Source organism: Coptis chinensis, chromosome 6 (genome assembly GCF_015680905.1).
Source record: "Coptis chinensis isolate HL-2020 chromosome 6, ASM1568090v1, whole genome shotgun sequence".
Lineage (NCBI taxonomy): Eukaryota > Viridiplantae > Streptophyta > Magnoliopsida > Ranunculales > Ranunculaceae > Coptis > Coptis chinensis.
This window is the reverse complement of record NC_141461.1, coordinates 78,236,847-78,251,573: the sequence shown is the minus strand read 5'-3', so window position 1 is coordinate 78,251,573 and position 14,727 is coordinate 78,236,847. Positions and strand designations below refer to the sequence as shown.

General features: G+C 37.1%; 1 long non-coding RNA gene across 2 annotated transcripts; it reads right to left on the bottom strand.

Annotated features, from left to right (window-relative positions):
- Positions 1–327: 327 nt before the first annotated feature.
- On the bottom strand, positions 328–4,285 carry LOC147494630 (uncharacterized). Of its 2 annotated transcripts, none has more exons than XR_015198253.1 (3): positions 4,158–4,285; positions 564–626; positions 328–486 (listed from the first exon to the last, which is right to left on the bottom strand). It is a non-coding gene; the product is annotated as an uncharacterized LOC147494630 (long non-coding RNA). The 2 variants fall into 2 exon arrangements; XR_015198252.1 differs by lacking the exon at positions 4,158–4,285 and adding an exon at positions 1,022–1,114.
- Between the last annotated feature and the right edge of the window lie 10,442 nt (positions 4,286–14,727).

Genomic DNA, 14,727 nt, shown 5'->3' with positions numbered 1-14,727 from the left:
ATAATATGAAACGGAGTTATAACTAATGAATCAACTGAAAATAATGATTGAGCAAAGTACAGGTAAATGTGAACATAAAAAATTACCATCAGGATCAAATTCATGGTCATAAAGAGATGTTCAAATTAGGAAGTACTACTGCAAATAAGAGACACTGGATTAAAACTCAAAAGAAACCAAAAATACCAATATATATAATTATATATACAACTACAAGCCTAAAAGATATGGAAAGATACAAATCAAACATAGAGTTTGTAACCAGTATACTGTTGGAGTTTTACTTAGAGGTGGACTATCCGCCTATGGAAATACACATGCTCATAATGGTAAAGAAGGTCCTTGTAATATTTCCTCAGCCCATATGAACCATTTGTTGCGTTTGCAAGAAAGTTGAAAACTCTGCTTAATTCTCCATATATGAATAATCACGGACGATGCCCTTGTAAACAAGGATAGGGAATGGAACTTAATTTGTGTTATCAGCTGCACCAAAAATAGGCAATGAGTATCTTAATGGCCACTTCAAACTCTAAAAATGAATCTAAGGAAAGAGAGCACACCTCTCCAACAGTAGTATCCTTCTTAGTTCCACGGAAAAGCTTCACCATAGAGCAAAGTACGATCTGCAATGACAAATGTATGAGTAACTCACAAACAAAACCTGAATGTTACAATGTGAAAGCACAGGAAGGGCTAATTAAAGTTTTTCAGCGTACCAGTTACCAGTAATCATGAAACCATCAATGAGTATTTGATAGCTAAAAACTGGGCAAAACTGAATTCCTTTTATAATATAGAAGTTTGTTTCCTTACAGCTTTAAGACGAGCAAGAACTTGGTTACAAGTTTTTCCAGGCTAATAAATTTTACAAGTGAACTTAAGTTGCAAGGATATAATTACGAGGGGCTATAAATGTGTAGAATTTAGGTTTTGCAATTACATTTTAGTTGACCTGATGAAAACAATAGATATAGTGTATGACACAGTTATAACTAGATGGAAACTAAGAAGAACCGACCTGTTGATGTTGAGGCAGAGACTGTATGGTATCCACTATAGTCGATTTAAACGTCCTTGACAAAGTTAAAGTCATATGAACAACCCTTACCTGCAAATGAAGTCAAAACCTTCATGGTCAGAAAAGGAGAAGGATGACTACTTTGGATGATTATGTACTGAACTTGGACTTAACAATGTTCTGCTAAAAGAGATTACAATGTTAGTTTCCTGCTTAAGCAAGCAGTCAGTTAAAGGACCCATAAATAGATCCGATGATGCATTCTCTGGCTGTGACAGATTCATTGTGCTGCTAGAATCTCTTAATTCTGCCTCTACCATCTCAATGGCACTCTTGTAATGAACATAATGTAGTGGTGTAAACATGTGTTCATTGAGGGAAAAAAATGTAGACTTGAAAATTTCAAATAATTATTGGTTTTAGTTCCCTACAGAAAAAACAAATAACGAATAAAAAGACTATGAATCACCACAGAAATATTTTTTCTTCTAGGACAAGGAAACAGATACCAATAGTTTGTTTCTTCAATGCAGATCTTGTAATAGACTGTGACCTCAATGCAGTTTACTTAATTATTAGCCATGTCTTTTGGCCCAATCTCAATCCTTAAAGGAACACCTTTCATTTCCCACTGTGAGTATTTCCAACTAGGTGAATCCTCTTCTATATCTTTCTCAGCACGGACACCGGCATTGCTCAATGTTTCCACAAATGGCGAGCACACATCAAAGATGACTTGCATATCGGCGTCTTTGTAAGGAACATGAACCACAATAACTTGGATGGATGCCACTTTAGGTGGAAGAACCAAACCTTTGTCATCACCATGAACCATCACCATGACTCCAATCTGTAGAAGTAAGAGAATGAAACGAGTACATTATACTACTTTCTTTGGTCGGCGATATCTTGACAAGGACTTGCCAAGCAAATTTATGTTTTTCAGATTTGTCAAATGCACATCTCGTCTCTTCATATACAAGAATGAACAGTCCTACAAAAAAACTAAGTGAACAGGGAGATATAAATTACTTTCGAAATGAATTAGACTTCTATAAGTTCTATATTAAATGAACTCTTGATCCGACGAAAGTCTATTGGTTTTCACACTCAATTTTTAACTATTCTAGGGCCAGTTGGAAAATATCGGTAGAAGTGCTTCTCATCCAATGCCTTTATAAAATTTCATAGAGATGGTTAACTTCAAGATCTTGTTAAGTACCTAAGCAATTATGTGAAATAAAAATAACAAAAGAAATTGTGTGAGAGTTCTTGCTTAGAAAGTGTTATGCGCCAAGAATTCTGCCGACCATAGCCTTCTCTCTCATCTCATTCTCGAAGGTTATCTCGAACATCTTGGCAAAATTCGACAGAGGCAATGGGATGTTGCACCTTATTTGCCATGACCAATTATTTGGAATAAATGCTTGCCAAAATATAATCGAATGAGATGCACGAAAAGCTCATAGTTTATAGTAATCAATCGAAACAAGTAGATGAGTTGCCGAAAACTATCACGAGTCACCTCAACAGTTGTTGTATAACTCATGAAAGGACCCATATCTCGTCCTTCATTAACAGTCTTAGAGTGGACTCGAGAAAAAATGGCAAAGGAAGAAGAGAAATGCAAGGGTTTTGGGGGATGGGGAAGCTCATGAAGACTTAGATATTCACATGTCCGTCTCTGCGCAAAGTATCTTCTTATTTCTGCATTCCTTGCTTTGATGCAAAGATTGTTTGATTCAAATAGGGAGGTGGTGATAATAGAAAGCGTAGGAGGAAGTATGTCTGCTCTCTCTCTCTTTTTATTTTTTTTTTTATTTATTTATAAAGGGAACAATTGGGTTGGAGTTGGTTCATCCGATATTTCTATTGAGCTGTTATACTAACCTCGCAACTCCTTTAAAGCGTATGTTTTTTCTGCTTAGAATAAGTGAAACATCCACACAACGAAGGAAAAAATCGGAGCAAGAATTTCTTATGAAAGGACTAGGAAACTTTTCAAGCTCGCTTGCCTTCCCTTTACAAACTGGGATTGCTAGATACTTCCCATATATCCTTCTATAGAGCTCCAATATTTCCACGAACCCGATAAATATTATCACATAAAGGAAAATAGAATGACCACGTATCCAAAAATATATGCAACATGTAACATAATATCTTCCTCGTTTGTCGATAAGAGATAACAAAGATCTACACTAGAGTCTAAGACACATAGCCAAGAACTACAAAAGCTAATCCTGAATATACCATCATCCGGAATCCAATACTTCATAGAGTTGCCAATAAAGTTTTAATTGCCCAACTACTTAGTTAGAGATTGGCTCGGTTTTTCCAAATTAATCGGGTAGTACACCTTGTTGCAGAAAAAGTTTACTTGTTAAAGTGTTATAGTTTCATTTTTCCTCTGTTTTACGTGAAATAATAATATTCCAAAGATATCACTAATTTCTTTGTAGAATATATATGACCTCTATAATCAAAATAAATACTCCAATATATGTGGTATATTTCCATCACAAGAAACTTTTCAGGCTACCAAGAGATATGTTATCAACTTATTACTTTTACAAATGACAATCAAATTAAAACCAAAGACAAATCGTCGACATGGATTGTGGAATTTTCAACACAACCAAGTTTCAAAACTTCAAACGTGTTACGTTTGTTTTGTCGTCTCTTGATTTATGCATAAAGCGTTTATTGATATTAAGAGATAGGAATAACAGGAAAAGGGTAAATAATGAAAGAAGAAACAAGGTCAATACACATGTACATGAATAACATAATCCTATATGTTAGGTATTGAGGCCAACGATTTTAAAGTATCACAGGACTCCTTAGTAAAACTTTTTTTTTAACTCACCTAAAGCAAAACAGTTGAACATTTTATATTAGCTCAAGTAGAATAGAACAGCTTGGCATAAGCAAATCAGCTCAAGTGAAATGCTACGCAACAAACACCACTGCCCAAAACTTGGCCAGTATTTAATATAATTAAACGATTTCAAACTATGTGTATGCGTAGAGTGTTATACAAGTCTGAGAAATATAAATACTCTGAAGTCTGAACCATTAGCTTATCTCCATAAGAAACAAACAAAAAAAAAATGAAGAAGAAGAAAGCACCTACTAATTAAGAAGTGAAACTGATGTTCATGAAGGGACCAAAGTCAAGTCCAGTGAACTCTGCACCAGAAGCAAAAACAAACGGCATTCCACTCTCTTTTGCAAGTGTCCGTGCAAAAAGTGTTTTACCTTTTCCAGAGGACCCGAGAAGAAAGAACACCCCGTCGGGACACCAAAGAGCTACATCAAAATCTACCAATAGAAACTAAGCTTATTCCAAAAAGAATAAGATATTGCTGATTAAAAAATAGTACATAATAAATAAATGTAATTAGAAAAAATTATCCGAACAAACTGCACTTCTCTCTCGTAATCTTTGCATAGGGTTTCCCATATAAATCATTAACTTCGTCAAGAAGATCCCAAACATCACCGCCTAAAACTACTTTTTTGTACATAGATTTTGTTTCACCAGCATCTCCAACAGGTTGTGTAAAGATTGATATCAATGTACGCAACGGATTTATAACAAACAGAAGTTCCAAAAAGTATGTGAAACAAAAATAAATCATTGATTTGATCCAAGATGATGAATACAGGTTCTAATCACAAATCCTCAAGCCTTAAAGGATATTAAGTGATTCACTGAAAAATAGAAGTTATAGACTACAAAATAGAAGGTATAGACAGAAAAATGGAAGGTACAACATTTACACATTTAGATTCCTTAGTAAAGTATGACATCAGATCGAGCTTAAGAATATTAATTTTTTTCCTAAGTAGTCGACTTAGTTTGACCTTTCATGGTACTAATGGTAGATACTTTTATATTCCAAAAAGGGCGGAGCTAAAAAAACAAACTAACAAAAAAGAAATCATTCGTTCGTGTAAAAGAGTGGAAAGTAAACAACCTTAACAAATAATACCTTGCCAATAAAAGCTGATGAACCACCAAGTCGTACGATCCCAACATCAACAATTCAACATTAACAGGTGCACCTCCTGGAGCCTTTTTAAATGTGGGGGATTCAGCCAATGAAATCCCACTAATAGTTGGGACAAAATCAATTAGCTTTTCCCGAAGCAAATGTCATATGCAGAAGCCATTCTTTCCTCTAAGCTAGTATTTAAGAAAGGAAACAAAGCTACATTCCAACATCTTAAGTAAAACAACAATAAATAAAGAAGATAGTAAAATCTCAAGAAGAGTTTATCAAATAATTACCTCCTAATAAGAGAGAGCTGAGATGATACCTGGTAAGACCACCATGTTCCATTATTAAAGATTAAACCTACCTTTTTCCTCCTCCTTTATCCTGGCTTGGGACCCGCAATGCTAAACAAAAACTTGGCATTGGCGGAGTTTAAAGGTTTACCTAGAAGATGGTAATTTAAAATTCACTAGCACCACATAATACATTCAAAAGACAAACTATCAATTGTCAAATAATATACAATTCAAATGACTTTCTTAGCCAAAGAAAAGGGTACCACATAAATAACTACAAATAATAATACCTAACGCTTCCTCGACCGCTTTCGTATATTAGTCTTCTCAACAACCACTACATTTTTGTTAGGATCATTATAGATCAGCTCATCATCCATTGCCTGTTCACTATTCTTTGGTTCCAACTTCAAGACGGTTTACGACCGATTCATTGGGAAGAATACAAGTTTTATCTTCACAATATGCCTTTGCTGGAACCTCTAGTACAACATGCCATTCCGGCTCCTTGGGATCTTTAGAGTAAAACACCTGGTTAGCATCTTATGCAAAAATGAATGGTTCGTCACCTAATTGATTAGAACTAGCAAAGTTCGACAAATTTACTAATCTTAGATTCGCTTCCTTATCACATCTAACACCATGGTGAGTCACTTTAACCCAATCACACTTAAAGAGGACAGGCTTGTACCCTTCTCGATACTCTAGCTGGATGATATCTTTGAGAACTCCATAGTACATCAATGATTCATCTACTGGAGTATTGTCTTTAGCACTAGATCGACAAGCGGTTATACAATCTGTGCTAACCCCACTGTTTTGGTACCTTTTAGTTTTCTCATGGTCCTTAGTAACATAGAGGAAGCCGTTTATGTAGTACTTCTTGTAGCGCGTAGCAATCGACAAAGGTCCTTTAATAATATCTAAGAAATCAACATCCGTAGAGTCAACGATCTCATGCGTAAATATTAACAACAAAGAATTAGATTTGATCAATCAAAAGCAGGCAAATATTAAGTTATTTTCTAGTACCTGCTGTTGCAACCAGGGCAAAAACTCTTCTTCGTTAGGTACCTTATAGTGTCCAGATTTCTTTCCTAAAGTTGCCTTACGTTCTTGTAAGAATTCAGTGTATTTCCTTAAAGCAAAAGGGGGAACATTTAAGCTTACATAAGATGCACGATGATAATTTAATATATAGGGTTACAATAACGCATACCTTTCCCACGTTTCATATTTAGGATGACAGTTGAGTACCCAATGGCGAGCTTGTTCATATTCAATACCATGGATGACAAAGGTCTGACCTACGCCAACTGGTCCAGCCTCACCATTGTCATCAATATCATCTAAAGATTTAGCAGAGTCATCCATTTTCTCCTCCAGTTCTTTCAAAATACTTGTTTTACCTTTTCCTTTGTACTGATTGCAATATATTATTGCCTCCTCATCAAGGTATCTCTCTGCCACACAACCCTCAGGGCGAGCTTTGTTTGCAACATAGCCTTTAAAAGTCTTCATAAACCTTCAATATTAACGACGTGTTAAGTATAACATATTTCAAATAATATGTCTACAATGTAAATAATCAAAATTACACCATACCTTTCAAATGGATACATCCATCGATAATAAACAGGTCCACAAACCCGAGCCTCATAAGCCAAATGGATAGGCAGGTGCATCATGACAACAAACACTGACGGAGGGAAATACTTCTCAAGTTCACATAATGTCCTTGCCATATCCTTCTCTAATATTAACAGTGAATCAACATCAATAATCTTAGAACATAGAGCATTAAAAAATGAAGAGAAACTTTTAATTAAAGGGCGAATTTCCTTCCTATCCTTAAATGCATGTTGGATCAACATAGGAAGCAAATGCTGCATCAAGATGTGATAGTCATGAGAATTCATATGTGCACCTTTTAAGTCCATACCATCTTCTGTGACAATATTTCTCCAATTGCTACTAAAACCAAAAGGGACACGTAAATCACGTAGTGTCTGGAGAAATAGCCTTTTCTCTTCTTTCATGAGCCAATACCGACCAGGCCTCTGAATTTCCTTTCCATTCTGTTTTTGCAGCCATAGTCGCTTTTTGATTTTCAGCCGCTTCAAATCTCTACGTGCATTAGCATCATCTTTCGTTTTTCCTTTTGTGTTCAGCATCAATGCAATCAAGTTCTCACAAACGTTTTTCTCGATATGTATAACATCCAAATTATGGCGCACGGGGATAAGCTCCCAGTACTCGAGAAACTTAAAGAAAATTGACTGTTTACAGAAGCAAGCTGATGCATCACCATCCGCATATTCATCATCTTCTCCCACCTTTCTATTTTTCTTTTTTTTAGTTTTCCCCTACACCACATCTAGTCCAGCAGCCATTTTTTTCACTGCTTCCCCACTCAAACGTATTGGTTGTCCACGAGACTCCTCTTTCTTATTAAAAGTGTTAGCACTTGTGTCTTTTCTGCTTGTATCTGTAGCCGACAGCCACCTCCTGCTACCCAAGAATGCATGTTTCATTCCATATCGAAGCCACATAGAATCTGTCTTTGGACCGCAACAAGGACAACCAAATTTACCATTCGTTCTACAACCAGAAACATCCCCATATGCTGGAAAGTCATGTATTGTCCACAACAACATAGCACGAAGATTAAACTCGGTATTAGTGAACGCATCGATCCAATGTTGTGACCCCTTTCTCCCACAGAACTCTCAACTCCGCAACCAAAGGTTGCAAAAACACATCAATGTCCTTCCCTGGTTGGCTTGGGCCTTCAATGAGTAGTGTGACCATTGTAAATTGTGGCTTCATGCATAAACCCGGTGGAAGGTTATAGGGTACACACAATCTGAGGCCCGGCAAGAACGTGTGTTGTGATAAACGTGCCAAAAGGATTAAATCCATCTGTGGATAATCCCAAGCGAACATTACGAGGATCAGATGAAAAATCTTTATACATTCTATCCATGGACTTCCATGTGTTAGAGTCGACCGGTGCCTCATCTTTCCGGTGTCATTCTTCGGTTGAATGCCAAGTCATCTCTTTAGCCACCCAGGGCACGCTGTACATTCTTTGTAGTCTTGGAGTTATTGGAAAATATCTCAATATCTTAGCAGGGACTCGCTGTTTTGTTCTTCCATCAAACTTGAACCTAGACACACCACATGTGTCACACTTGATCTTTTTGGAATTCTGTTTTCCCCAATCAAACATACAATTATTTGGACAAGCATGAATCTTCTCGTATCCAAGTTTCACTTCTTTAATGACTTTCAACGCATAATGAGTATTTTTTGGAGTGTTGTTATCTGGAGGTAACACATCCTTTAGAAGCTGAAGGAGCTCAGTAAAACTTCTATTGCTCCATCCATGGCCCACTTTTAGGTTCAGCAGACTTCGTGTAAACATGAGCACATTGTACTTACTACCATTGTACAAGGGGTTCAGATACTCTGGCATATTTCCTAACTCAGTAGGTGGTACCTCTCTGAATCTATTCTCACCTTGAGTCCCTGTGTTTGGTTTATCTTGGACACAAGCATCTGGATTACCACCAGAATCTTGAGCCATTGAGTTTATGAGAAGCTCGTCAAAGTCATCCATGTATACATCTTCTTGGTGGTCATGGAATCTTGATTCATTATCGACGTGCTCAAATGTTTCACTCTCACCATGCAAGTACCAAATCTTATAAGCCGGGTTGAAACCATGTTTGAACAAATCTATCTTCACTTCTTCATAAGGAACTGGAATTCGTTGATTCTTGCACATATTACATGGGCATTGTGTCGTCTCTGTATCAGGAAAACGAACTTGCACGAATTTCACAAAGCTTGACACACCATCAATAAAACGTTGATCAGGAAAACTAAGATCAATCCAGGCCCTGTCATCTTTTGCAGAGTCACCCATTTCCATTCCGCAACATGTTTAAAATAAGCATAATTTAGATAGGTAAAGGCATATATCTATGCAATTATAAACAATCCTCGGCAAGATAAAATATATATAAAAAACAAAGAGACAACTGAAAATAAGATTTAATATTGAAGAAAAGTGCTTATTTGATCAAAGAGAAAACCCTGGTTAATACTAATCGATGGAACTGGTAGAAAGTAACAAAAAAAGGGTGTGTTAAGGGAGAAGGAGGAGACAGAGAAAATATAGATTGGAAGTTCGTATAACTGTTTTATGGGAACTTCCCATTATAGTTGCTTTTCTTTAGACGGTAGAATTCAAATCGATATCCCTCGCTAAAACACATGTGCGTAGGGCAGGGAATCGGGTCGGGTAGACCCCGAATCCGACCCGACCCAATTACCGAATACATCGGGTTCGGGTCGATTCTCATATCCGTTTATGTATTCGGTATGTCGGGTTCGAGTCGGATTCATATATAATTTTTGGGCTTTTTTTTTAATTTTTAGTGTTATCCGATCGGGTTAGTTGGGTTCGGGTCGGATTCAGATATTAAATTTTGGATATAATCGGGTTCGTGTTCGGATACTGTGAAATTATTCGGATTCGGATTCGGATATAGCCATATCTGACCCGATCCCTGCCCAACATGTGCAGCTTCACAAGCCATCAGTCGTTTCACATCGAGATGTATGTCACGGTGAGATCACATCTTATGGCGAGAGGCGAAACCTGAAATTGACTTTTATGAGAAATTTTCATTAACTATTAATCCACGTTCCTTGATAAGAGCCCAAAACGTAGTTTTAACCCCTTAACCATCATACTTTTAGACCAATTATGTGAATAATAAGTAAGAGTTAATATTGATTACGTGTTTTTATGCATTTCAGGCTTCAAAGTCCATTATGTGCAGAAATGTGCCACTTTAGCGAGATAAAGGAGCAAAGGTCGGTTGCTAAGGAGTTCTGTGATTAAAGGCCAATTTTTAAGAAGACAAAGCCTTTGTAAATCCCGGTCAAAAGATGAAAAGTCAAAGTCCACGCGGGCAGAAACAGTGCACAAAGTCAGCAGAACTTCTGAAGATCATATTTTGGACTCAGACCTCGGAATTGGGCCTACCTTATGTCAAAACGACCGGCTCGGAAAGAGCTTTCTAATGGTCTAAGCCTTGGCCCAATCAGAGGAGTAAAAGTGGACAAAAACTCTGTCGAAGCCAACTGCAGCTGAAGAGACCTTTTTGGACTGAAAGAATTGGGTTTTGGGCCTGATTCTCTGGCCCAAAACATGGCTCCAAGCCCATGCACGATTTTTGGATATGAAACATATAAAAACAAAAGCTTAGCTCTTTGTTAATGATAGATAGTTAGGTTAGAAAATAAATTAGGTTAGGATAAGAAAAGTAGCCATTAAACCTTAGTTCTAGATCTAGTTTTAGATTAATTAATTAGTTTTTATTCTTGCCTTAAATTCAGTATTAAATTATTGTTATTGCTATTCTATTAGATTTATAAAGTTAATTACTTATTCCATAATGACATGTTCTTATTATTGTTCTTGTATTGGGAATGGTAGTATAGAAATTTCACATCAAATCATTACTCTCACCATTGTTCCTTTTGGGTTTGATTAGTTGAATTTATTTAAGTCTTGAGAGTTAAGAGTGGAATGAATCTTTACTCATTATATTGCATGATTATGTTTTGAGAGTAAGAAGAATTGAGTTAAAGGTAAGAACGGTAGGATTACGTATTAGTGTTGTTAACATTAATATTTAGGATTCTACTATTTTTACGGTTATCAAATGGCACCGTTGCCATCTTAATCTCGTTCAAGACAAGAATTCATTTGCTTGAATCCAAGGGGCAATCCCCCATTCTCTACCCACCCACCCTTTTAATTTTTCATTCTTATTTCTTGAATTTTCGGAACTATTCACTGTTTTAGGCATATGGGCTGCAGATTCACAGAGAAAAAGACTGCGGTGAAGGTATTTCTAAATTTTCGAAAATTCTGAACATTTTCAAACATAATATTTAATGTGTTTTTGATTTACTGGAATATTTTCAGATTTTTCAAAGTTGTTTTACCTTGTGAAAAAAAACGATCTTTACAGTGCTGCATTTCAGTTTTCACACCGTATGTTCTTGAAAAACAGACGAGTAAGGTTACTTACGGAGTTCTAAAAATTCTATAATTTTTATAGGAGTATCTATCCTAAGTTAGGAGTTTGTAGTAAAAATTTTACGAGTTTTTGATTTCTTTTGACCTCCTAAATTGTAGAGTGTTTCCAGTGTGTTTCTGCAGTGTTGCAAACACTTAATATCTGGAACACCAGCCGATAAGGAGAGGTAGTAGAACTTCAATTGCTCTAAAATTTTTACAGGAACAAGTAAGATCTGTCAGGAGTCTCCAGTAAAAATGTGGAAATTTTTGGCTTTGTTTTGATGGGTTAACCATTCGGTTGTTTGTATTGTGTCCGAAAACTATTTTGCAAACTTTGTAGGGCAGTAGAGGGACTTTCATAGCTCCGATTGATCTACAATTTTACAGGCTACTTGATAGATGTCTTACCAAATTACTGTAAAAATTTCAAATTTTTTGGAGTAAGATAAAAGGCCTAAAACTCGAAAACCCTGAAGCGCAACCTGCGCCCAAAAGGAGCGCACCTGCCCTCAAAACACTGGACATTCGAAAACCCTGAGCGCGACCCGCGCCCTAAGCAAGCGCACCTGCGCTCAAAACACTGGAAGTTGAGCGCGACCTGCACCCATACCGATTCAGCGCTCAAAACACCGAACTTCGAATTTGCACTAAGCACACCCGCTCGGTGATTTTGCCGGATTTCCGCAGGTTTGATTCAAATTTTCAATTTTCAAGTTTTTCAGTGTTCTAACTTGTTATATACACTGAACACGCGTGAACAAGACGCTATTTATAAGTGAAGCAAGGACGTAATCAGGTATTCCCTTCTTCCACTCCTCGTTTCTTTTGTCATAAGAGTTTTAATTCTAGTATAATTAGGCTTGTTTTTCGTAGACATAAATACCACACGCCTATCTAAGAATTTCACACACACCACCTGATATAATGGCTGAAGAAAGAGAGACTCCTCTCTCTGACTTCTACAAAGCCTTGAGCGATAGCCCCCAAATCTTGCATCGTTCTAGCGGACCCGATTGGGGATTTCCGATCCCCCAAATATTTTAATTTGTTACCCGTTTTTCATGGTTTAGACCATGAAAAACCTTATCAGCACATGCGTAGGATTGAACAAGTCCTAACAACATTCCACCATCCCACGGTTGGTGCGGAACAAATTAAACTGAGGGTATTCCCTTTCACCTTAGCCGATAAGGCGGCGGTCTTGGTTAACTGCCCAAACGCCAAACTCTGTGGACTCATGGGCTCAACTTGTTCAATTGTTCATGGAACAGTTTTACCCACCACTGAAGACAGATGAAATGCTTCATAAGATTCATTTCTTCAGCCAGAATCCTCTTGAATCCTTTTCAGAGGCCTGGAATCGTTTCACTGATCTTCTCATTGAATGCCCGCATCATAATCTTGCGAAAGACACGCTTGTTCGTGCTTTCTTCAAGGGGCTTTCACATTATCATAAGGAGGTTTCTAGATATCATGATTGGGGTAGTTTTCTTAGTAAAGGAGCTTTGGAGGCTTATAAATTCTTAGAAGATCAATCTAAGAAGAACAACAATTGGGGAGGTAACGATTCCTCCCGCCTCTCCTTCTTCTCTTGAGGTTAAATATGATCCCGAAGCTTAAAACTCTTATCGATGCCCTCACTGAAAAGATAGATGCCATCTCGTTCAACAACAACCACTCCAAATCATGAACATTAACTCTACTTTCGTTGTAATGTCATTTGTAGTCTTGAGCATTCAGACTTCTATTGTCCTCTTGTCTATGCACAAACACCACCACAACCATCACACTTCAACCCGTTAACTCAACATCAAGGACAAGGGAACTTAGGTGACTAGAATAGAGGTTTAGTACCCATAACCCGAACTATCAACATCAAGACATGAACGCCAAAAGCTTTAATTCCAATACAACCATCTACGGACAAAGTAGTAGTGACCTTGTTGGAGAAACAAAATCAAATTATGCAACAAAACTCCAACTTGATGAAATATCAGCATGATCAAAACTCTAATATGATGAAACAAACGATGTAAATGATGCAGTCTTTGTGCCAAAAGGTTATTGACATGTCTTTTAACCAAAATAATAACCAAACCGGAGTGTTTCCAAGTCAAGCAGTGCCTAATCCTAAGTCAACAAACACTACATTTGAAATAAACAAGATTTCTTGTAATGGTAATATAAACCAAGGGGACCTACATGGCAAATACTACCCTTCGCTCGCTATGCGAGTAGTTGATAACCAAGTGACTATGCCTAAAGATTACCTGCAAACTAAAAATGATACCATACCAAATACTATAATAGAAACTGAAGACCCTACAACTGTAGAAGTACCAGTTAAACCACAACCAAAAGGGAAAACATTACAAGACCCAATAATAGAAAGTGAAGACCTTACACCTGTAGAGGTTCCAATATGGACACCTAGATGGAAAACGGCTAGAGATAAAGCAAAGACTAATAATACTTTTATCCCTTCTGCTAAAAATAGCGATAAAACACCATATCCCCAAAGACTAGTTGTGTTTAAAAAGGACGAGAATTTTGATGAGATTAGGGAAGTGTTTAAAAATTTGACTTTAAACTACCTTTTCTAGAAGCTATAAAAAGTCTACCTGGACACGCTAAGTTTCTAAAAGAGATGTGCACCAAGAAGAGGAAAACCAACATACCCCACGAAGCATTCTTAACTGAACAATATCCCTCTTTATCTGAACATAACAAAATTGTTAAGTACAAGGACCCTAGTCGCCCCATCAGTCTGATGCACCTTAGGTGATACCTTCATAACAACTGCTTTATTAGACCTGGGGGCGAGTGTTAACTTACTCCATTTTTATTTATATAAACAACTAGGTCTAACAAAACTTCAACCAGCCAAAATGACTTTGCAGTTAGCCGATCGTTCTATTAAGTATCCCAAGGGTGTAGTTGAAAATATTCTCGTTAAAGTTCAGGATTTTTACTATCCAAATTACTTTGTTATTCTTGACACGAAGTTGCTCATGATTCCATTCCCATCATCTTAGGGCGTCCTTTCTTGGCAACCGCCAATGCCCAAATCAATTGTCGGGATGGCTCAATGACTCTTTCTTTTGGAAATCGTTCTGTAGAAGTTAACATGTTTAGACAAAAACAGGGACAACTAGGTTTGCCTGTAGAAGGGGAAGTGAAGTCCATTGAGAGTTTTGTACCTCACATTAGTCGCGGTGACACTTTTAGTCCCCACACTAGTAGATACCCCTCTTATGGAAAAAAGACAAGGATCACAATTTCTACTCCCTAGGCGTAGATAAC